At 35.1% G+C, this 22,371-nt stretch overlaps 1 protein-coding gene across 12 annotated transcripts in view; it reads left to right on the forward strand.

Moving 5' to 3' along the window:
- AUTS2 (AUTS2, activator of transcription and developmental regulator) overlaps positions 1-22,371 on the forward strand; it is a 1,087,944-nt gene that overhangs the window by 500,438 nt on the left and 565,135 nt on the right. The gene's annotated exons all lie outside the window — the stretch shown is intronic.

Genomic DNA, 22,371 nt, shown 5'->3' on the forward strand with positions numbered 1-22,371 from the left:
CTGTGTTCATGAGACATATTGGTCTATAGTTTTCTTTTTTTGTGTTATCTTTACCAGGTTTTGGTATCAGGGTAATATTGGCCTCATAAATTGTATTGGGAAGTATCGCCTCCTCTTCAATTTTTTGGAAGAGTTCAAGGAAAATAGGTATTAAATCTTATTTGAATGTTTGTTAGAATTCACTGATGAAGCCATCTAGTCCTGGACTTTTACTTTTTGGTAGGTTTTTGATGATTATTTCAATTTCCATACTGCTGTTCAGTCTATTTAGATTTTCCAGTTCTTCTTGATTCAGTCTAGCAAGGTTATATTTTTCTAAGTACTGGTCCATTTCTTCTAGGTTATTAAATCTGGTGTTATATACTTTTTCATAGTATTCTTGTATGATCTTTTGTATTTCTACGATGTCTGTTGTAATTTTTCTCTTTTTCATCCCTGATTTTGTTTATTTGTCTTTTCTCTTTTTTCTTTAGTGAGCCTAGCCAGGGGGTTGTCAATTTTATTAAGCTTCTCAAAGAACCAGCTCTTTGTTGCATTTATTTTTTCTATTTTTTTTGTTTTGTTTTGTTTTGGTTTCATTTATTTCTGCTCTGATTTTGATTATTTCTTTCCTTCTTCAGACTTTAGGCTTCATTTGTTCTTCCTTTTCTAGTTTTTTTAAGATGAAGCGTTAGGTTGTTTATTTGGGCTCATTCTTGTTTTTGGAGGTAGGCCTGTAAGGATATGAACTTTCCTTTTATGACCACTTTTGCCGTGTCCCAAATGTTTTGATATGTTGTACTGTCATTATCATTCTTTTCTATGTATCTCTTGATCTCTCTTTTTATTTCTCCTCTGAGCGTTATTCTTCTGTAGCATGTTGTTTAATCTCCATGTGTTTGTGGTTCTTCTTGATTTCTTTCTGCAGTTGATCTCTAGTTTCAAAGCATTATGATCAGAGAATATGGTTGTATGATTTCCTTTCTCTTATATTTGTTGAGGCTATCTCTGTGTCTCAGTATGTGATTGATTCTTGAGAATGTTCCATGTGCACTAGAGAAGAATGTATAAGCAGCTGTTTTGGGATGGAAAGCTCTATAAATGTCAGTTATCTCCAGTTGGTCTAATGTGTCATTTAAGGATATTATTTCCTTATTGATTTTCTATGTAGTGATCTGTCCATATCCGACAGTGGAGTATTGAGGTCTCCTACTATGATAGTGTTTTGGTCTGTTTCTCTCTTTAGTTCTGTTAGTAATTGCTTTACATATTTCAGGGCTCCCTGATTGGGAGTATAGATATTAATAAGTGTTATGTCTTCTTGGTGCATGATTCCCTTTATCATTATGAAGTGTCCCTCAGTATCTTTTTTTACCTTTTTTATTTTGAAGTCTGTTTCATCTGATATTAGTACCTCCTGCTACTCCTGCTTTTCTATGAATGCCATTTGCTTGAAATATCATTTTCCACTCTTTCACTTTGAGTCTATATTTGTCTTTGGAGCTGAGATGTGTCTTCTGAAGGCAGCATATGTTTGGGTTTTGTGTTTTGATCCATTCTGCAACTCTGTACCTTTTTATTGGTGAGTTCAATCCATTTACATTTAGGGTGATTATTGAAAAACGAGGTCTTCTTATACCCATTTTATCTTTTGCTTTCTAGTATCTCGGTGTTTCCATTGCTTCCATGTCCTCGTGCTTCTGTTTTCTGTATTTTGGTTAGCTTTTGTGGGTTTTCTCTCTGGTCCTTCTTTTTTAATGTTATATACTTCAGTTCTGAATCTTTAGTCTGTGGTTACTATTATGAATGTGTAAAGTATAGTTATATATATATACCGTCGTCTATTTTTTTCTGCACATGCCTTATCTCCAATCCCTTTTGCGAATTCGGATCTTTGAATCCTTTCTTTTTCAGTCATTGTTATCTCAGTTTGTTCCTATGTATGCTGAACGTTCATTACTATCTTGTTATAACAATTCTCTTCTTATTATTTAAGCTTATAATGCCCTGTTCTTAGTAAGGGTTGCACTCCTCTGTTTCTATTTGCCTGATAGTCACTTTACTCCTAATATGAATTTTTTTTTTTTGTCGTTTTATTTTAGGTGAACTGACCTCTTTCAATATTTACTCTAGTACAGGCCTCGTAGTGGAGAATTCCCTCAATTTTTGTATGTCTAGAAAAGTCTTAATTTCTCCTTCATATCTAAAGGAGAGCTTAGCTGGATACATTATTCTAGGCTGATAGTTCCTTTCACTTAATAGTTTAAATGTTTAATTCCATTCTTTTCTGGCTTGTAAGGTTTGTGCTGAGAAGTTTGAAGATAATCTAATGGGTTTATTTTTATAAATTACTGTTTTTTCCACCCTGGCTGCCTTGAGAATTCTGTCTTTGTTATTGATTTTTAATAATTTTAATACAATGTGTCTTGGTGAAAGCCTTTTTGGGTTGAGATAATTGGGTGTTCTGTTGACTTCTTGAATTCCAAGCTCCAACTCATTTCTTAGATTTGGGAAATTCTCGTCCACTATTTGTCTGCAAATGCTTTCTAATCCCTGTTCCTTTTTCCCGCCTTCGATAATGCCCATTATTCTTATGTTTCCTCTCCTGATGGTATCAACTAGTTCTTGAATTTTTCTTTCATTATTTTTAATTTTTTGGTTTCTGTCTTCTTCTAATTTATTTCTAGATTTCTGTCTTCGATATCACTGATCCTTTCCTCCATTTAGTCGACTCTATTTCCCAAGCTTGCTATTTCATTTTTCAACTCCTGCAGTGTGTTCTTCATCTACAGAAGTTCTATTTGGTTTTATTTTATTTGAGGGTTTCAATCTTCTTGCTCTGCTCATCTAGTTGTTTTTTTTCAGTTCCTGAAATTGTTGATTTGAGTTGTTTTGGATCTTGTTGAGTTTTTTCAGAAGTACCATCCTGAATTTTCTGTCATTTAAGTCGCATATTTCTATGTCTGTAAGCTTATTTTCTGGAGATTTTTTTCTTTCTGAGATGGCTTGTCAACTTGGTTGTTCATGGTGTTTAATGGACTATTTCTCTGCCTGGGCATTAATGGAAGTGTATTCTGCTGTTTTTCCAGAAAGAAGATTTATTATATAAAGGTTTCTCTTTAGCCTGCTGCAAAGAAGGTGCTTTTCTTTTGGTTTCCAGTAAGTGATGTCTAAGCCTCTTGGATCCCTACTTTATATAAAATCTTAATAATGCTTTTTTATTTTCTTGTAGCTATTTAATTATGCTCACTACTCTCAGTTTCAGTCCCTTTCAGTGTCAGCGACAGTCTCAGATTCCCCTGGGACTCTGCGGTGATCGATCTCAGAGGGTATGGGGGGGAGGGGCCCTCTGGGTTGGGGGTTGGGGGCTGCGATCCAGCCTCGGTTTTACAAACGCGGCCAGTAGAAATCAGCTGTTCTTCTTGCAGTTCCATCCTGCTTCTCTGCTTTCTGCCTTGATGATTGCACCCTGCAGCTAGCTGGTCACGGGGAGCTCACAGCTATCCCAGCAAGGAATGTTCAGGGAACTCACCACATGAACCCGCCGCTCCTTCTTTCCTCACCCTCCTCCTGCAGAGAGCACCAGTGGCTGCAAGAGGCAGCTTCTTTATTACTTCCAGTCCACCGCCCGACACCCAGGGTTCTGACCTGTGGTAGCTCTTATGTACAGATCCCATGCTCAGATGTGCTGGTGTACAGTTTGGGTGTTTTTGGTTGAGTTTTAGATGTTCAGCTTATTGTTGTTTCAAGGGGAGAGATCTAAGGATGTCTCTCACTCCGCCATGTTTTCCAGTCCCCATGTGTTATTTAGAAGTGTGCTGTTTCCTGGGAAGGTTTTTATTTTTCAAAACTATCACTTTCAGGGCCCCTACCCCTGGACAGCCTAGAAGTATTTGATTTATAACAAGCTTCTCAAGAGATTCTGGAGGAGTAAGCCCAATACATATTCATGGTCTTTAGTTATACCTATAAATAATGTATTTGACAGTAACCTCAGCAGTTTTTTTACTACTTGATTTAATTAAAAGCATATTAGTGTAAGCAGATTTTTACCTGTATTTTTCCTTTTCTTACTATAGTATAACTTTTTCAGCACTCATTTAAGTATTTATTAAATCTGACCTTTTATTTTACTTGATTGTTTTTGTGCCACATAGTTGCTTTGTTTTGCTTATATAAAGACTTATTATTTTCTGTGTAGGATGTTTTCATAATTGAGGAGAGCAGGAAGAAGACTTCTTGGTTCTTGCTAGAAGTAATTTTGTGAGTCCAGTTACTCTTCTATTTGAGAAAATGCCCCATGAGTGTTATTTATAGTAAATTACTTTTTTGGAAATGGAATCTATATTTTTAAACTTGTCAATTTCTATGTACAGAAAATTTATTTCAGCAACAGCTCATTAATGTTTTTATCCCAATTTCATTTATCAAGCTAATTGTATTACATTTTAACTCATTATTATTTTCCATCATTCAGCAATAGGCTCATTCTTGGTTTATTTATTCTTTTGAAGCAGTGGAGTATTTATGTATTTTTTCTTTTCTCCTATTTTCTGCTTTCCATTCTTCACCCTCATTTGGTGTTATAACAAGATAAAATTGTAAAACACGAGCCTGAAAAATAAAGGATCCCATCAATGATTGCTAAACCTGTATTATAGTGCTTTAAAGCTCATTTCAGGTCATTGTGCTGCCAATTAGTTTGATTATAAGCATTTAAGTTGTCACATATAAAGCCTTCTGCTTCTTAGGGTTTCAGTTTCAAATCATGAAAACTGAGTGCTCTGTAATTCTCTATATTCAGAGCTTGATTTTAATATTTGGAAGAAGCTTATGCCTCTTGTAAAGATCACCCGTTTCAGAGCCTGGATAGAGTCAGTGTGCAATGTTGGAGCAGTGGCAATTTTATTAAAAAATTTAAAGATGAACATGTGTACATATATGTGGAAAGGTGACTGTCAAAACTACTTTTTTATTTTCATTTTTGCATATAGTCCACATTCCCACACAATTAAAACTTCGGAATCTAAGCATCATTTGTTGACTGATATTTTGTCAGTGAGAGTGGGAATGCTTTCAGAGAATTAAAACAAACGAGATTCTAATGCAATATCCTGAACATACGGAAATAGTCCAAGAGTGTTTGTATATACAAAAATAAAATCCTGGGGTATTAAAGTTTTATAGAGTTGAAGAGTTTGTTAAAAGATGGTTTCAAAGCAAAGATAAAATCATGACTCTCATACATTATAAAATAGACATGTTTAAAATATATTTAATAATGATGAAACTTGGCAGATGCTATAACCAATTCAAAGAATTCAAAGAACAGACAATTGTAGATGAGGAATATTGAAATGAATGAGAACTGACTATGAGGGAAGTCAATTGAACCTCTACCTGATAAAACAGAATTTGCTTGATATAGACAATTTTGCTTTGTTATCACATATCTGCAACTTATAGAGTTAGAAATTAGCTGCCATGGGATCAGAAAAATGTGATGCTGAAGAGCACACCATAGACAATGCACCATGTTCTCTTGAAGCACAAAATTTCCCCTATTTGATCAAAAATAGTCTCAACATTGGTTTTGTTATTTACATGGGTACAGCGAGAGTGTCAATTTACTATGTAAGCCTTTTTAAGTTCACTTTTGTTGGAAGGTTTTACAAGAATCCCATATGACACTTTTAGGAGTCTCTAGTATTTTCTGTCTTAAGGCTGGAAAGCCAAACCCAAGGAATTCTCTCTACCACCTCCATTATTTGTATATTTGGGTGAATTTCTTTCTTCTTAAAGTTTCCAAAATATCCTGAGGTGGCCTGCTAGGAAGTGATCTTCCTTCCTATTTGTACTCTGGACCCTGTAAGCCAGGTACAGGCTAGTTTTTCTAGAAAGGTTTTGTAAGTAGTAGCTCCATATAGTCAACCTTAATTCCTTAAAAGTGTTCACATCTGATTAAATGAGCATCACTCTCAAATACAGTATATCAGACAAGGCCTTGGAATTTTTCCAATTATATCCTGGTGAACAGGAAGATCAGTTCTTATCGAACTTACATAAATTACTATATAGCCATGAAAAGTAAGAAGACTTAGAGTTTCTGAATTCAGGGATGGGGATGGTTAATGAGAATAAGACATCATTTAAAAATATTTTAGTTTACAAAACAAAATTGACTAAACTGTTATAGATTATAGATAACTTAAAAAAAAGAAATAGCTTCCTTAATACATTAAAACAATATCATTGGTTTGTTCCTACATGGGGTGGGGGTTGAAGGTCAGGGTGAAATAAGGGAAGGAGTAAAGAAGTACAAATTGGTAGTGACAAAAGAGTCGTGGGGATGTAAAGTACAGCATAAGGAATATAGTCAATAATAATAGTAATAGTATAGTGCCAGCTTCTAGACTAATTGGGGGGAATCACTTCATAAATTATATAAATGTCTAACCACTATTCTGTAGACCTGAAACTAATATAAAATAATATGGAATGTCAACTGTAATTAAATAAAACCAATATTATTGATGTTCCAAACAAAACAACCACTGATGAACCTCACTGAATGAACTCTTCAGTCCTGTAAAATTCATTCTTGCTCCACTGGATCTTGGGTTATTAATCTCGTTAATTCATCTGCTTCTCAACTATAATGAGTTCTGGAAATCCTGACTCAACTCACTGGTCTGGTCTTAGAGTTATTAAAGCAATGCCATCAGAAGTCTGTACACAAAAGCATCTTCTTTGAAGTCTTAGTTATTTGAAGTACCTAGTACGGTCCTCTTACTTGGGGCTGAGATAGTTCTCCTTTGTTGAAGTGCAGAACTCTATCTTAGCCTGTTACTAAATGCAGAGATTTCGAGGAAACATCAAAGTAAAACAAAAAAACTATATGTAAATGACAGAAAACTAAAATGGTTGTGGTTAATCACTTGTAATTTTTAAAAGTGGAAAATTTGATGAGAGCTTATAACAAGAATAAATTAACCAAAAAGGAAATTTGGTTGTTCCTGTGGCTTGCAAGAAAAAAAGGTAATGAAAAAGATCTTAGGCAAAATGATAAGCAAACAAGCACATCAAAACCGAATGAATTTTGGCAAGATTTTAACACATTTTATTGCTTTTCAGACTCAGATATTACAAACTAATGTAAAGAAGATTCATTTTTCAAGTTTTGTCCTTATTATGCTCTTTTAATTCTGGAACAAAATGATACTTTATTTTAGGACTGATCATAGGGGGTCCATAAACTATTAACTAATTTTATAATATTACCAATGTGTTGTTATTGTGCAACATGTTCATTATTAGTTAGAAATGAAAGCATTTACAGTTTTTTTAGTTTCGAATTTCAGTATGGTAAATGTTGATAGTTACAACACACACAAGCACACACATACACAAAATAAGCTCACTGGGTTCCTCGATAAGTTTTAAGATTAAGGGTGTCTAGAGACCAGAAATTTTGAGATCCACTGCTTTAAGGCAGGAGTCCTCAACCCTCTGGCTGCAAACCAGTATTGGTCTATGGCTTGTTAGGAACCAGCCACACAGCAGGAGGTGAGCAGCAGGCTAGCAAGTGAAGTTTCATCTGTATTTGCAACCACTCCCTAGTGCTAGCTAGCTCCTCAGCTCCATCTCAGACCATCAGGCATTAGATTCTCTTAGGAGCACTGGTCCCTGGTGCCAAAAAAATTGGGGACTGCTGCTTCAGGGCAAAAATGTTCTTTTTCTTGAAAAAACAGAAGCATATAGAGTTATAACATGCAGTTATAGTTCATGGAAACTGTTGTTCTTAAATGTAGTGTCAACTCCTTATAACTTTTAACTAAAGTCACTAGCTTCTGTTTTCCAGAAAAAAAATGGATGGAATAGATAATTGTGAGCTGCCTGTCACATATCAGCATTTTATCAGAGATCATGAATAAATATAACTAACTTTCAGCATCCATACACGTTTCTTATACAACCTCATAAAGTTGCAAAAATGAATACATTCATTAACTTGACTAAAATATAAAGCCTCTCTCTGGCTTATGAAAATAAAAACCCAAAGCATATATATTTAAAATTAGGACTAGTAATCACTTAATTAGATATGGCCTAGATAACCAATGAATAGCCATTAAATTTAATATTCAAGGTTTTAAGTTACTTGAAGATCTTAAAATTATGTTTTAGCTAACTACAAACATGATTACTGTAGAAATAAAGTTCATCAGAGTAATGATTCAGTTTCATAATCCTAAATATGAAGTGGAAGTGATGCTAGCTTATTTGATCAGTAAACCTATGTGTAAATGACATGTGTAAATATATATACATATATGTATACATTTAGGAAGAACATTTCAAGTGGGATTAAAATATACACTTGTATTATATTTAACATTTATAAATCAGAATACATAGCTATTTTTATTAAACCAAATTATATTAAATATTGTTTGGTAGGATTTTACTTAAATTATGTGAACTTGGGTTCATAAAATATTTTTGAGTTAGCTCATGTAAGAATTTGTTTTTAATCTACCTCATTTAAAGTGCTGGAAATTTGATTTCCTTGCTTTCTGGGAATTTTAAGAATATTTAGTTTATAATAGCCATCATTTATATCCAGTAGCCTGTTAGAACAAAATTATTTTAATTTTAGAGACTTTATAAAAATTATTAACACCATCTGGACATAGAAAAACATCACACACTCATTGAAAGGTAAAGGCCTTTCAGAATTACAGACACATAGACATGCAGAGAGAGAAAGACTTCACAACTCTAATTCTGAAATTTCAGCCATAGTTCAAGAGTAAACAAAGTAACACACACACACACAAAATCTCACTGGTTCAAATTGCAAAAAGATACTCTCCTTCCCAGGGGACACAAAATTATTAGTTATTTGAGCTTACAAGAGACCAATAGACAAATAAAAAAGACTAACAAATCAGAATTTCTGTTGTTTCAAGTGTCTTAAGGTTAGAAATCCACACTTAATTTTTAGCATATTTTTTATAGAACCTTTTCTGTGTTACAGTGTACATTTGTAGTTAGCATTGTTATTCTCATTGGTAATTCAAAAGATTTGTGCCTCTTCTGTTTCATTTCCTGTAGATAAAAGCTGCAGTGACTAAAACAAAAAATCTCTCCATGACATTTAGAGTCAATTCAATTAATTCATGAAATGCCAGGTGATGGTAAGGTATCTAAAATAGTTATAAAGAGATTTGGTCTTTCAGCCAATATAGTGTAACAGGGACTGAATTTACTCTTTCAACAGAAACAATAAAAAAGAAATGACAAAATACACAAAACAAATTTGCAAGACTCTGGACATAAGACAATGAAGGACAGTGGTCCTTTAGGGACAGTAAATGAATGTGCTGACTCCTATGATTGCCCCAGCTTACTGTATTGAGAGAGTTCAGGCTTCCATGCAGTGTAGAAGGAGCTTTTTGCTACCAGGTGGAGCCCAGCAAATATTGCATTAGGAGAAGATACTGAGAATTAGAAGAGCAAGGTAGCTAGAGTTCACAGGACTGGAGAAGAAGGAACTGCAGAGAGAAAGAATCCCAGAAATCTCCAGAGGATTGTTTTCAATTATTTAGCAGAATCCTAATTAGCTCATGGGAGGAAACTGCTTGAGGCCTGATAAGGAAGTATCTGAAAGGATTAGAAAAAATAATGTCTGGCAATCATACATAGCCACCAGCCAGGTTGGAAAACCTCAAGATTCTTGGGGGACTGGGATAAGTACATAGTAGGGTCTTTCCTCAATATTGAGGAATAATTAATCATAAACTAAGCACTGCTGCAGTCTCTCCTAACACATTTTAAATGAATGATCTGAAAAGATCAAAGTGTTTTCAAGTAACTTAACTGAATCCTGGAATAGTTGTGTGGTACCCAATGAAAAATTAATCAGATATTCAAGGAATCAAGAGAATATATGAAAAAATCAGTCAATCAAAACTGACCCAGATATTAGAACAGACAAGAACATATGAAAATTTATAATTCCATGTTTAAAAAGTTCAGTAATATAAAAAAATTAAACTTCTAGAAATAACTGCAAGTTGTGAGATGAATAATATAATAGATGGTATTAACAGCCATTTGGATATTTCAGGATAAAAGATTAGTTAACTCGAAGTCATAGGAATAGAGACTAATAGAAAATGAAACATTAAGAGAAATTTAAAAAATGAACAGAGTTGTTCATCAGTGAGCTCTCTGTCAGCTTCATAAGCCTAATATACATGTTCTTAGAGTTTCCAAAGGAGAAAAGGGAGAAGAGACAAAAATATGTGGAGAAATAATGTCTGAAAATTTTCAAAATTAGATGAAAATTATAAACCCACAGATCTAAACATAAGAAACATGAAGAGAATATAATACAAGAAAATAAAACAACACAACTTGTAGACATATAAAGAAAACAAATCTTATTTCTCAGAACCAATGAGAAAGAGAAAATCTTATAAATGGCCAGAAATAAACAAACAAATACCTAAGTGTGTTGGGGGTGGGAGCGGGGGGCGGGCAAAGATAAGGACGACAGCAGATTTCTTGTCAGGAAAAAAAAATGTGGATCAACATCTTTAAAGTACTGATAGAAAAAGTACCAATCTAGAATTTTATACCCAGTGAATATATCTTTCAAAAGACACTGATAAGAGGATAAGAAGATAATATACAAGATATGAGAAAATTTTTGCAAAGTATATGTGATGAAAGACATATTTAGTATATATAAAGAAATCTCAATACCAAGTAATAAAACCAGAAACCTAATTTAAAAATGGGCAAAAAATTTGAATAGGCACTATACTACAGAAGACATATAGATGGCAAATAACCAGATGAAAAGATTTTTTACATCTTTAGTCATTACAGAAAATAATTACCACTACACACCTATTAAAATGGCCTAAATGAAAATCAATAACCATAACAAGTATTGGTAAGAATATCAGGTAACAAATTCTCCAGTTCTGCTGGTGGGAATATAAAATGGTACGACCACTTTGGAAAACAGTTTGGCAGTTTGTTAAAAAGTTAAACACGTATCTGCCATATGATCTATCCATTCCACTCCTAGGTTTTTACCCAAGAGAAAAAGCACATGTCCATAAAAAGAGTTTATATGAGCATTTATAGTAGCTTTATTTGTAATTACCCCAAATTGAAAATAGTTGAAATGTTCATTATCAACTGAATGAATGAACATTTGTTGTATAAATATATGTATACACAAACACAATAGAATAGCATTTAGCAATAAAAAGGAAAAAAAACTATTGATACATGTAGCAACTTGGATGAATCTCTAGTTATGCTGAGCGAGGGAAAGTATGCAAAAAAGAGTATATATATGTTTTCATTTATAGACAATGCTAGAAAATACCACAGAATCAACAATGACAGAAAGCAGATCTATGGTTTCCTGGAGAGGCAGGCATAGAGACAGAGGGTTGGGATGGAGAGATTTCAAAGAGGCCTGAGTAAAATTTTGCAGGTAAGAGAAATGTTCTTTATCTCGATTGTGGTAAGTTTTACAGATATATTTACATGTCAAAATTTATCAAATTGTACACTTTAAATATGTGAAGTCTAATATATATATATGTATGTATATATACATAGAATACGTATATTCTATGTATATATACACACTTCAATAAAGCTGTTTTAAAAAGACTTATTAACACTTTCCCTGCTGTTTGTAATGCCTTGGGATCTGTTGCCATCTCTTCCTGTCTTCCTCTGTTTTAAATCCATCAACCTATTGCCATCATAATACCACTCTTATCTTAGACAACTAAACACAAAAAATCACTCTAAAGAATGTCTAAATGCATATTTTCATCAGAGAAATATCTCATGGTCCTTTGTTAAATGTTCAGAGATATATGATTGGGCCTTATGAAGCAATTACATTCTGTTTTTATAGAATTAGGGGAGAGAAAATGCATACAAAAGAGCCCAGTCTTTTTTGTGGCAGCCTTTTATGTCAGAGCTCAAAATTGCTGTCTGATAAAATGTAGGCCACCAGATTGAATTACTTCATTGAACTACTGCTGTCCTCTGTTAATGGTGATTGCACAGATATAGCAGTCTTTCTCGGCAACATCTCAGATATTTACCTCCTACTGGTTTTCAATTCAAACCTTTGATGAAAATATTCCCAGTACTTCTTTAAAGCAGACATCCAACTGTCTTTCTTGACAAAAGCAAGGTCTCTAAATCAGATCCTGACAATTTGTGACACAGCAGTCTATCCAAATCACCTTTTGCCTATGTCACTATGTCATTTCCTGGAGAAAAATGTGTCCATCAGACAGGCATTTCTGTAGGTTTTGGGGACAAGAAGGTTTGTATTCTAGCAAAAATGGGTGAGGAAAAAGGGAATAGCTGTTTCTTCCTTTGACTAGAGTGAAAGGAATTGGGTGAGGGGTTCACCTCATCTAATAAGCAAATCTGTATATTTTAAAGATATATTTGATAAAGCGAAAACTTATTTAGATATTTGTTGGTTTTAAGATAATAGTGAGTAAAATGATTTCTAAAAGCTACTACTTTTGAAGTATTAGACTCAGTGAAACAAGGTTAATACATTTTTTTCCCTTAACTTTATCTGTTAGGTTACTTGAATACAAAAATATTTAGCATTTTATTTTCTCCTTGGGGACCCAGCTCATATTCTGGTGTACCTCCTGCCCTAAACTGAGCAGACAGCATTTTGCCACAGAAAGGCTGTAAAAACAATGCCATCGGCATGTACCATGATCAGCTCTCTGATTGGTGATAGCATGGTAGCTAGAGTGTGGAACATGATAACAAGAAGCAGGGCTAAATGACGCGAGGTCCACTGGATTGGCCTCAAAGTGAAACTCACTGCTTGTATCTCTGGCTGCAGTTGGTTGGGCCCTTTTTTTTTCTCTTTTCTCAAATATCAAATTTTACATTTGATAATTGCTTTCTTGGATAACATTGTAGCATCATATGTTAGATGGATAGGTTACCTTTAGGAGCTCTGGGAGCCCCTCTGGGGACCTGCTTTCCAGGTTTGGTAACAAAGCAGCTTATAGCACAGCAAGCACATTCCCTGTTGCCAGCCTGGTTTTGTTCTTCTTAAGTGGAAGTCTCGTTATGGAAATGAGCCTTGGAATCATGTTTGTCCAGCTGGATAGTGGCCTTCCTTGGTGGCCCTGGTATGATGGGATGCCTCTCATGTAGCATGGTCTCACCCAAGGCCTGTTCAGCTTTCAGGAGAAAAGTGAGCAAAACCATAGGTTGAACACTGGGGAGAATTTAATTTGGGGATAAAACATGTCTTAGAATCTCAAAGTTGGGTTCCTGCTTTTAAGAGACAGTGAAAGGCTCTTAGGAAGGTGAGGCAAGGAGGTAGTAAGGAAAGAGGTATAAAGAGAAAGTCTGCATGGGGACGTGAATCTAGCTAGTCCTTGCTCTGTTTATAGCCTCAAAATACATTTAGGAGCAGTTAATCTTTGAAGAGCCCTTGCCTTTCTTTTTTAGTGAGAGGAATTTTTGCCCTTTAGAAAGAGAAAACTATAACGAGATGTAATGAAATGTTCAGTGGTGGCTGCCTGTCCTGTGTTCCTAATCTTCTGTTTTAGTATGCTTCCTTGGCTGTCCCCATCTTCATTAGGAATCAAAACAGAAGGGCCACCAGGAAAATAAATAAGTTTATAGCTTGTCAAAGCATGGGTTTCCAAATACTCAATTCCTATTTTTTTCCCTCAGGCTTGTATTTTTCAAACTGAAGCCTGGGGTTACACTTTACTAGGTGACCTACTATTCAGAAGCTCAGAAAGGAAGGGGCTGGCCACCAGACCGGTTTGGAGGCAAGAGAGGAGCTACTGTAGGTTCATTTGTAGAAGAATCATTTGCACCTGGAATAAAACCTCAACCCAGAATATTGCCATCTGCCACGCAGGGAGTGATACTAGCTTCTGGCCTGGTAGGGACATCTGAAGCATCCTACTGGTTTTGTCTGCTGACATGTGGATAGCACTGGCCTAATGTCTGACCTGATTATCTCTACCCACAATTTCATCTAGCCATTTTTACAAAAGGATGAACGTAAATGACAGCCATGACAGCCTCAGTGAACCTGTTCCTTGAAGATGTCATTCCCTCTCTCCCACATCACCTTAGACTCTTTCATACATTGTCGTCTTTTGATTCTTGTTCCCTCATACCCCCTTCTGTTGACACAGAATAGTATTTAAAGTCCAAGAGAGGTAGCAATGCCAGTAAGAGAAAAAATTGCTTGCAGCTGGTGGTGCCACCTGTGCCTATCAAATGCAGCCAAAGCAGTTGTTTTCCCAGAGTGCCCTGCTATGGGGAATTGGAAAGTGATTCATAGTAGGGGCACCTGTGGACTGGGTAGAAGAGAGAACTTTTCTCTAGGCTCCCCTCTGAAGACAGAATTCTGAAGTACGGTTTCAGATGGTCCAGTCTCGCTTTCTGCCTCTCCATGGAACTACTGGGCTCAGAGGCAGCCCAGGAGAGTTCTGAGTTAAGTCTTTGACCTTTAAGAGGGCTGAAATATAACAGTCTTTAGCAAGCAGGCCTTTCATGGACCTCTGTACCCCACTCTGGTTGTATAGCTGAGGATCCTTATGATTTCTTTTAACTTTACCACATCTCTCAGTTTCTATTTATATTTTTTATTTTGTTTGGTCATTTTTGTACTTGGAGAGAACAATTTCTCAGTTTTGTACCCCCATTTTATAAAAGGTCCTCCATATAATTTTGGAAATAAAATGATTGGGGTAAATTAAATAAAAGTTTTTGTTTAATCCAACTGCATTATTCTATAATTTTCTGAGTACTTGCCATTTCTTAGTATTCTCTCTTCTCTGTTAAATCATACCTTATTTTCAGTCAGCATTCCTCACTTCTAACTTGTTCATCCTCTGGAATTTTTCTTTGTATACTCTATTTCTCATTTCTTTGTTTGCTCATTCTTAATTCTTTCCTTCTCGAGAGCCTGTAATTATCGAAGCACTTTGAAAGACCTCAGCATAGGCAGATGAGAGATACAGTCTGCTCTTAAGGGCTTGACTCTTTAACTGGAATGCCCATGGGGACTTTGAAAATTACACCTGGTAGAACCCACCTAATTTGACAACAGTCCCCTTAATGAGTTCACGGCCTTGTGATACGAGTTGAGGGAGAGAGAACATTGAAGCAAACAATTATAATCTGAGTATGATGCCACTCCCAGGAATATAATTGCACAAACCAGGAAGCTTTCTGCTGTGATGCCTGGACTGGTGCTTGGAGTGGGAGTAGAAGCTATCCATATGACTAAAGGATTGGGGATGGGGAGGAGGTGGTTGCATTCAATAGAGCACCATGTAGAAAAGTCCAAAGTCTGGGGGCCTGATGCTTTCAGGGACCTGCAGGTATTTTGAAATGCTTGGAAACTTAAAAAGATGAGATTGAGAAGGCTCCTTGTCACACAGTCTTGATGAGTCTTGTTAAAGAGTTTGCTTTTTATAATGAAGGTGATAGCCACTGAAAGATTTTAAGTAGTAGAGGGATGTGGAAGCAAAAAAGATTATAGGAAAAAATAATTATGATCACAGTACTATTGGGAGAAAAGGGAGATAATTCTAGAGATACTTAGGACATAGAATAGACAGTACTAAGTCATTGAGTAAATGTGGCAGTGAGTTGTAGAGAAGCCTCCAAGGATGAGTATCTGCTGAGTGAGTATCTGCTTTCTTCACCCAAGTGAGTGCCGATGTGATTCACAAGAGAGGCAGTAAAGAATGTGATCAAGAGCATGTACTTGTGTCCACTTGCTTACTGAGTTAAATTTTGGACATGTTGATTTTAGAGACCTGTGGGATGTCCAAGGAAAGATATCCTGTGGGGGTATGAATCTGGGGTTTAGGGGAGCAGCATAGCATGCACTATAGATGTGATTTGATGTTCCATAAATGAAATTCCATAAATGGAATTTCCCTTTTAGAAAAAAACATAATGCGCTAATTTGCGCTAATTTACGTGTTGAGCTTGTGAAATCCTTGTTTCTGTGTGATTTACCTAGATGACTCTAGAGCTTACTGGATCAAAGGCAATAAACATATAAATAATGATCTATCTATCATCCATGATACATTTTCCTCATTATTATTAGTGAGGGTATATTATATATTTCTTTGGACCAAAGCATAATTTTAGAAAACTCTGAGTAAACAGCTTTTTAAAAAAATTTATGGCTCTGCCTTCCTTTGATTACTTTTGCTGTGGTATCATCCTGAATCTTATTTTAATCATCTCCTCTCAGAACATTGATGATTCCACAGCCCTTTTCGAATACATCTTGGGAAATTCTATTTCTTCAAGGCTGTTTCAAGGATATATGGCATCAGATGATGATGATATGGCATCTTTGGAGGATGCCATGATTTCTATCCTACTGAATCCTGCACACATTTGAAGCTGCTATTATTCTCTCTGTTACTTGTTGGATCACTGTTTGTGGGTGTCATAAAATGTTGGCAGGACCCCAGTGTGAAACATGGTGTGAAAAACATGTAGTTAAACTTCTCTGAATTTGTGCATCAATCAAGACAAAATGGCTTAAAAGAGTAAATGAATTTTCAAAAGAAACTTGAGAATTCTAGAACAGAAATAGAACATGGAACTTTTCAGGTCAATTTTTTATATTGAATTTTTTATATTTGATGGGAATAATACACAGAGGGTAGAGTGTATAGTATAGTGGAATTCTGATTAGTTAGGGTTATAACTGGTAACATTACAACTGGACAACAATTTTTTATTTTAGCATGTATGGTTCCCAAATGCAGTGCCATGAAGTTCTGGGGCTGTTTCAATACTAAAATTGTGCAGATTTTCAGGAGGTAGCTAGATAGCTTAAAAAGTATATAAACTATGTTACTTATTTATCTAAAGAATAGTTTATGAATTGTCAGTGAACATTTTAATCCATGTATCTCTGATAAATAATTCTTAATATGAATGTCTAGCTAATGAAGACCATAGAATTTTATTATAGTCCAGACATAAAATTTTATTTATTCTGTTCATCAGGGTGAGGAATATATAATGATGTCAGTATGATTCCTTACCTCCTTTTAATTTAAATTTTACCTCCACTGCTGTCTTTAGTCTTGAATGGGTGTCTATAGGACATTTCTTGTGGCTTACCCATTAATTACCCTTAGAGTATCCATCTAATCAAAGGATCACTAGATTGGTCTTTTCTATACTTATCAACCAAAATATATTCTTTTTATATGTGACTTTTTAGTCATATTTATAATATAAGTGGTATTTTCCCAAATGCTGTTTGTACTCTCACTGTACAAAAGATGATTTATTAATTTAATAGGATGAATTCTATATTTAGATGAGTTATTTAGAGACCATGACGTTGCTTCTGAAATACCTGAAAAAGGTAGCACACCACATAAAGAAAGCTGGCCTGGATGCTAATGACCTTCCTGCTTTACCCAGTGATGCTAGATCTTCCTCCTAGGAAAGCTCTCTGCTCACCTTAATTCTTTGTATATGAACTCTTGACTTGAGGACTTTTTCAGCATTTACCTTCTTCAAGGCTCATTGGAAGAATAACTCCTAACTCATTAAACAACTCCCAGATTACCCAAAATTAATCTCAAAGGTTATATTTTTGATGGCTTGTTAGATAGCATAGGTGACTAAATTTGACACTCAGAAAAAAATGGCCTTACATTTTTTTTTTTAATTTTCACACTGTTGTAAGCTTTCTAACATTTATCACCCAAATACATCTTGTTATAGTTGAGTTTTTTACTCATGACTGTCAGTGTCAATAACTGTATTTCTTTACATTAGCATGAAGACGTTTGTGAGAAGTCCTTCATCGATGTCTGACACTAGTGAATTGAAGAATAATGTACTAGCTACATAAAACTGTTTATTCTTCCTAAACCAATCTTTGTCTTTTGCATTATTTCCAGTGAAATTGTGATTTTTTTTTAGCAGATTCTTCTTTGATGAAGCTGTGATTTGCAATAATCTTGTCATGCCAAGCTCAAAATACTACTAAATGAAGACATTTGTGGAAGGGAATGATTGTAAATTGCATGCAAATTTCAACTCGGTTGGAATTAATCAACATGGAAACAGCATTTGTGTGTTCCTGATATAATGATGCTGAAACTAATCCCATGGAGTTCTATTTCCATGGGAATTAGGCATTTATTCTGCTTTAAATCTCTCTTTTTTCTTGAAGACAAAGTCTTGTTTTTGAGTGTTTTAATAATGTTTTTTTTGGGGGCGGGGATAAAAAAACAGGAGTAAAACTAAGCATCTGACTTCTCCTGTGGGAACAGCTGGCATTTCCTATTTAATTTGCTGTGCCTGTTTAATGAATCTTTTCCCCCAATTTTTCTTGTTCATTTTTTTCCACTGAAAATTCTAAGGCTTATGCTATAGTAGATGATGCAATCTTTATTATATGTTAAGGATGCAGCACTGGTCTATGGCATATTCTCATTTATGTCAAATTCCTTGGAGGATCTCAGTTCATCTTTGATTAAGAGGATGTGTGTGTGTGTGTGTGTGTGTGTGTGTGTGTGTGTGTGTGTGTGTCTCTTTGGATTTTTTTCTTTTTCGGTTTGTTTTTATCATTGCTGTAAAATCTCACCTTCTGGGAAACAGGTCACCATCTTTAAGTTTTAATATCTACTTTCATTCACAATATTTCTCATTTTTTTGTGTGTATATCAGGGTTAGGCTTGTTGCCTTTTATTCTTACGCTTGGCCACTAAGATCTGTTAACCTTATTTGTTCCTTACCTTTTCTTCAAGCCTTTAGTTCAAGAATTTACAGACAGAAGGTCTGATCATTGGCGTATTGTGTATCATGACTGCATTAGGGTTATGCTTATAAATCCTCAGAGCCTGACACCTTACGTCCCAACCCATTTAGAGTGCTTTAAGAGTTCTTTTATTTATAGCCCAGTTTAAACCCTAGTGGGTAACACTCTGTAAACCCGCAGTGACATCCAGTGGCTTCATGGTGTAATTTTTTACAAAATTTTCAAGAATTACACGGGCATTATTGCCTGTCAAAGAAAAATACTGCTGGATTTATTGAAGAGGGTTTCCTTAATATATTACATTCCAAACAGTTGCTGACATACCCCGTCATAGCATTACCAGGAGAACAAATTATTCATTTCTTGGGTTTTGAATGGAAAAATGGCAACCTGTGATGAAATCAACTTCAATTATTCCAAGATCTGAGGAAAGTATAAAATTGATAACAATTTATTTAAGAGGACAGTTTTTAGTAAAAACAAATTTGCAATGTTAAATTTCATATTCTGGATCTTTTTTAGAGGTTTAGGAATTAAAAGAGAACTTTTATTTTGTGCTCTTGAGTATGAAATTAAAAGTTCTATGTTGTTCTTGTGCTATCAGTTTCTTTGAGAGTCTTCTGTGTTAACACTTAGATTTTTCTCAAACTTTCTATAGATTGCTACTATAAACAGAGGCAAGTGACTCTCAGTCTGATTATCGTCTTTAATTGTGTTCGTAAAGAAAATATTATTTTTATAAAAATGATATATCATTATTTAAATGATTTACATAGTAGAAAAAGGCATAAAGAAAGTGCCACACATCAGCTTTAATCTTACCCTTTCTGCAGAAATACCCAGTGTTACCATTTGGTGAACTTCATATACAACTGCTATGTCTACTTGGTTTCTAATTACCATAGTGTTACACTTGGTAGGAAGGGGGTCAAGGTAGAGGCTTGCTGTTTTTAGAAGTGACTCTGACTTTAGTGTGACAGTTAGACAAAAATGGCTAGTGAATTAGGTTAGGGAGAGGATTTATACAAAGGAATGGTAGACAGCCACCTCATGGCCTGGTCTAGATAAATTAGTAGGCTAGAATGGGTCAGCATAGTTTCTGTGTTTAAACACCCAATGTGAGATTTTTCCAGAACTCAGGGAGTTAACAGAAGTAAATCTAACATGCAAAAACTAAGCAAATAATATGTTCCAAACTCGTGTTAGGCATATTGATACCAAAAATGAATGTTAGGCTCAAAGAGAAAGAAACCATTAGATCTTTGTCTATAGTTGATATGAAAGCAGAAATTTGCTATTTAGATTTTATTCTGTCGTACCCACTCCCCAGACCCTTCTCAGATACAAAGCAAAAGCCATATGCCACTGGGGGAGGGGCAAGAAACCCATCTGTCCTTCTAGTCCTACACAAAGATCAGCTACTATATGGGGAGGGTTATGCATTCACTCCCCCTAATCCCCTTCAGAGTCACTAGGCTAAAACCATCTGCCGGTGGAAGAGATCATGGTGCCCACGATTCTTCACTGACACAAAGCAGTAGTCGGCTGCCTCTGGTAGAGGAGCAGGAAATATCCTCATGCACAAGATAGTCCACCAATACAGAACTTGGTTTCCCACGAGAAGGGTGTGGAGAAGAGCAGGAAACCTGATTACATTCTATACCCCGAATTGAGTAGGAAGCAGTGGTTTCCTGCCATTGGAGGAAAGGCATAAATGCTGAGAAGGTCTCACTCTTAAAATTCAGATTTACAAGGTCAGGTTAAGACTGTGAGGTTGGAGCAAGAAGACTGAGAAACTCCCTCTCCAACCACAAGCCTTGCACCAAGAAACAAACAGTATTAGTCTACTGATGGGGGGGGTCAAGAGTTTAGAGTGAGACTTTCCCCCACTCACCCACACACATACCTTGTAATGATTATATGTAGTGCTTCCTGTAGGTTCAGGGTGGATCACAAATACTGAGAAAAACTCTTTGATACTTTTACTAAAATAAACATTTTCCAGAATAGTTTTAGATTTAAAAATTTTGTGCATGTAGTAGAGAGTTCCCATGTACACACCACCTAGTTTTCCGTATTGTATCATACATTAGTGTGATACATTTTTATAAGTAATGAACCGATATTATATTATTATTAACTAAAATTCATATTCTATTCAGATTTCCTTATTTTTTACCTCATGTCTCTTTTCTCTTCCAGCATTCTATTTATGATACCATATTATATGTTTAGTCATTATGTCTCCTTAAGCTCCTCTAGACTGAGGCAGTTTCTTAGACATTTTATTCTTTTTGATAACAAAATTTTGAGGAGTTCTGGTCAAGTATTTTGTAGAATGTTCCTTGATTGTGGCTTTAAAAAAATATTTTTCCCATGATCACACTCAGAATTGTTTTCAACTTTGGAACTTTTGGACTCTCATAAAGAACTGGGTCACAGCAGTCTTTCAAAGGAGGAATTTTAATCCTGTGGTGCACTGAAAGTCATTATATTAACAGTAAAACACAAACTCAATTTAACTACTTATTAGATTTACTCAATCTCCCATGCTAATAATCTGAAAGAATTTACCGATTTCCAGGCAAACATTATTTACTTCAGATTCTTTCACGCACAAAGTCTGAAATTCAATAAAAAATGATGAAATACAGACAGGGAAAAAATATAACCTGTATCAAGAGGTTTAACAGTCAACAGGACCAAACAAAAAGATGATTTAGGTATGCAGACTTTAGACAAGAAACTTTGAAGTAACCATGATTACTATATTAAAAGTTCTAATGGATAAGGCTGACAATGTATATACATCAATGGGGAATTTTACTAGAATGTGGAAATCTATGAGTCAAATGGAAATGCAAGAAATGAGAAACAGTATTATATATGAATTTTTTTATGGGTTTATTAACGAACCGGATACAGTGGAGACATAACCAGTGACCTTGCTGATAAAGTAGTAAGAGCCTTCCAAACTGAAACAGACAAGAAAAAGTGGAAATGAAAAACAGAGCATCTGAAAGCAGAATGTTATTATGTATATGTAAAGATATATATGTGAAGCAAAATAAAATAAGGTAGAAGAAATATTTGAAGAGATGATGACTGAGAATTTTCGAAAATGGAAAAAAAAGGCACAGATCTGGTCAGGATAAATATGAATAAAAGCACACCTACATACACTGTAGTCAAACTGCTAAAAACCAAAGATAAATGGAAATCCTGAAGTCAGAATTAAAAATATATATTATATAGTGAGGTACATAGATAAAATTTTGCAGACTTTTAGTCAGAAACTATGAAAGCCAGAAGACAGTGGAGTGACATCTTTCAGGAACTGAAACAACGAATACCCTCTTTCTAGAACTGTGTGTCCAGGAAAAATGTCTCAAAAAAGAAGGCAAAATTAATACTTTGTCAGTTGAACAAATGACCAGAGGATTTTTTGTTAGCAGACCCACATTACAAGAAAGAACATAGAAGATGTTCTTCAGGCAGGAGTATGCCCCTGGATGGAG

Source organism: Pteropus vampyrus, unplaced genomic scaffold (genome assembly GCF_000151845.1).
Source record: "Pteropus vampyrus isolate Shadow unplaced genomic scaffold, Pvam_2.0 Scaffold128, whole genome shotgun sequence".
In the NCBI taxonomy this organism is placed as follows: domain Eukaryota; kingdom Metazoa; phylum Chordata; class Mammalia; order Chiroptera; family Pteropodidae; genus Pteropus; species Pteropus vampyrus.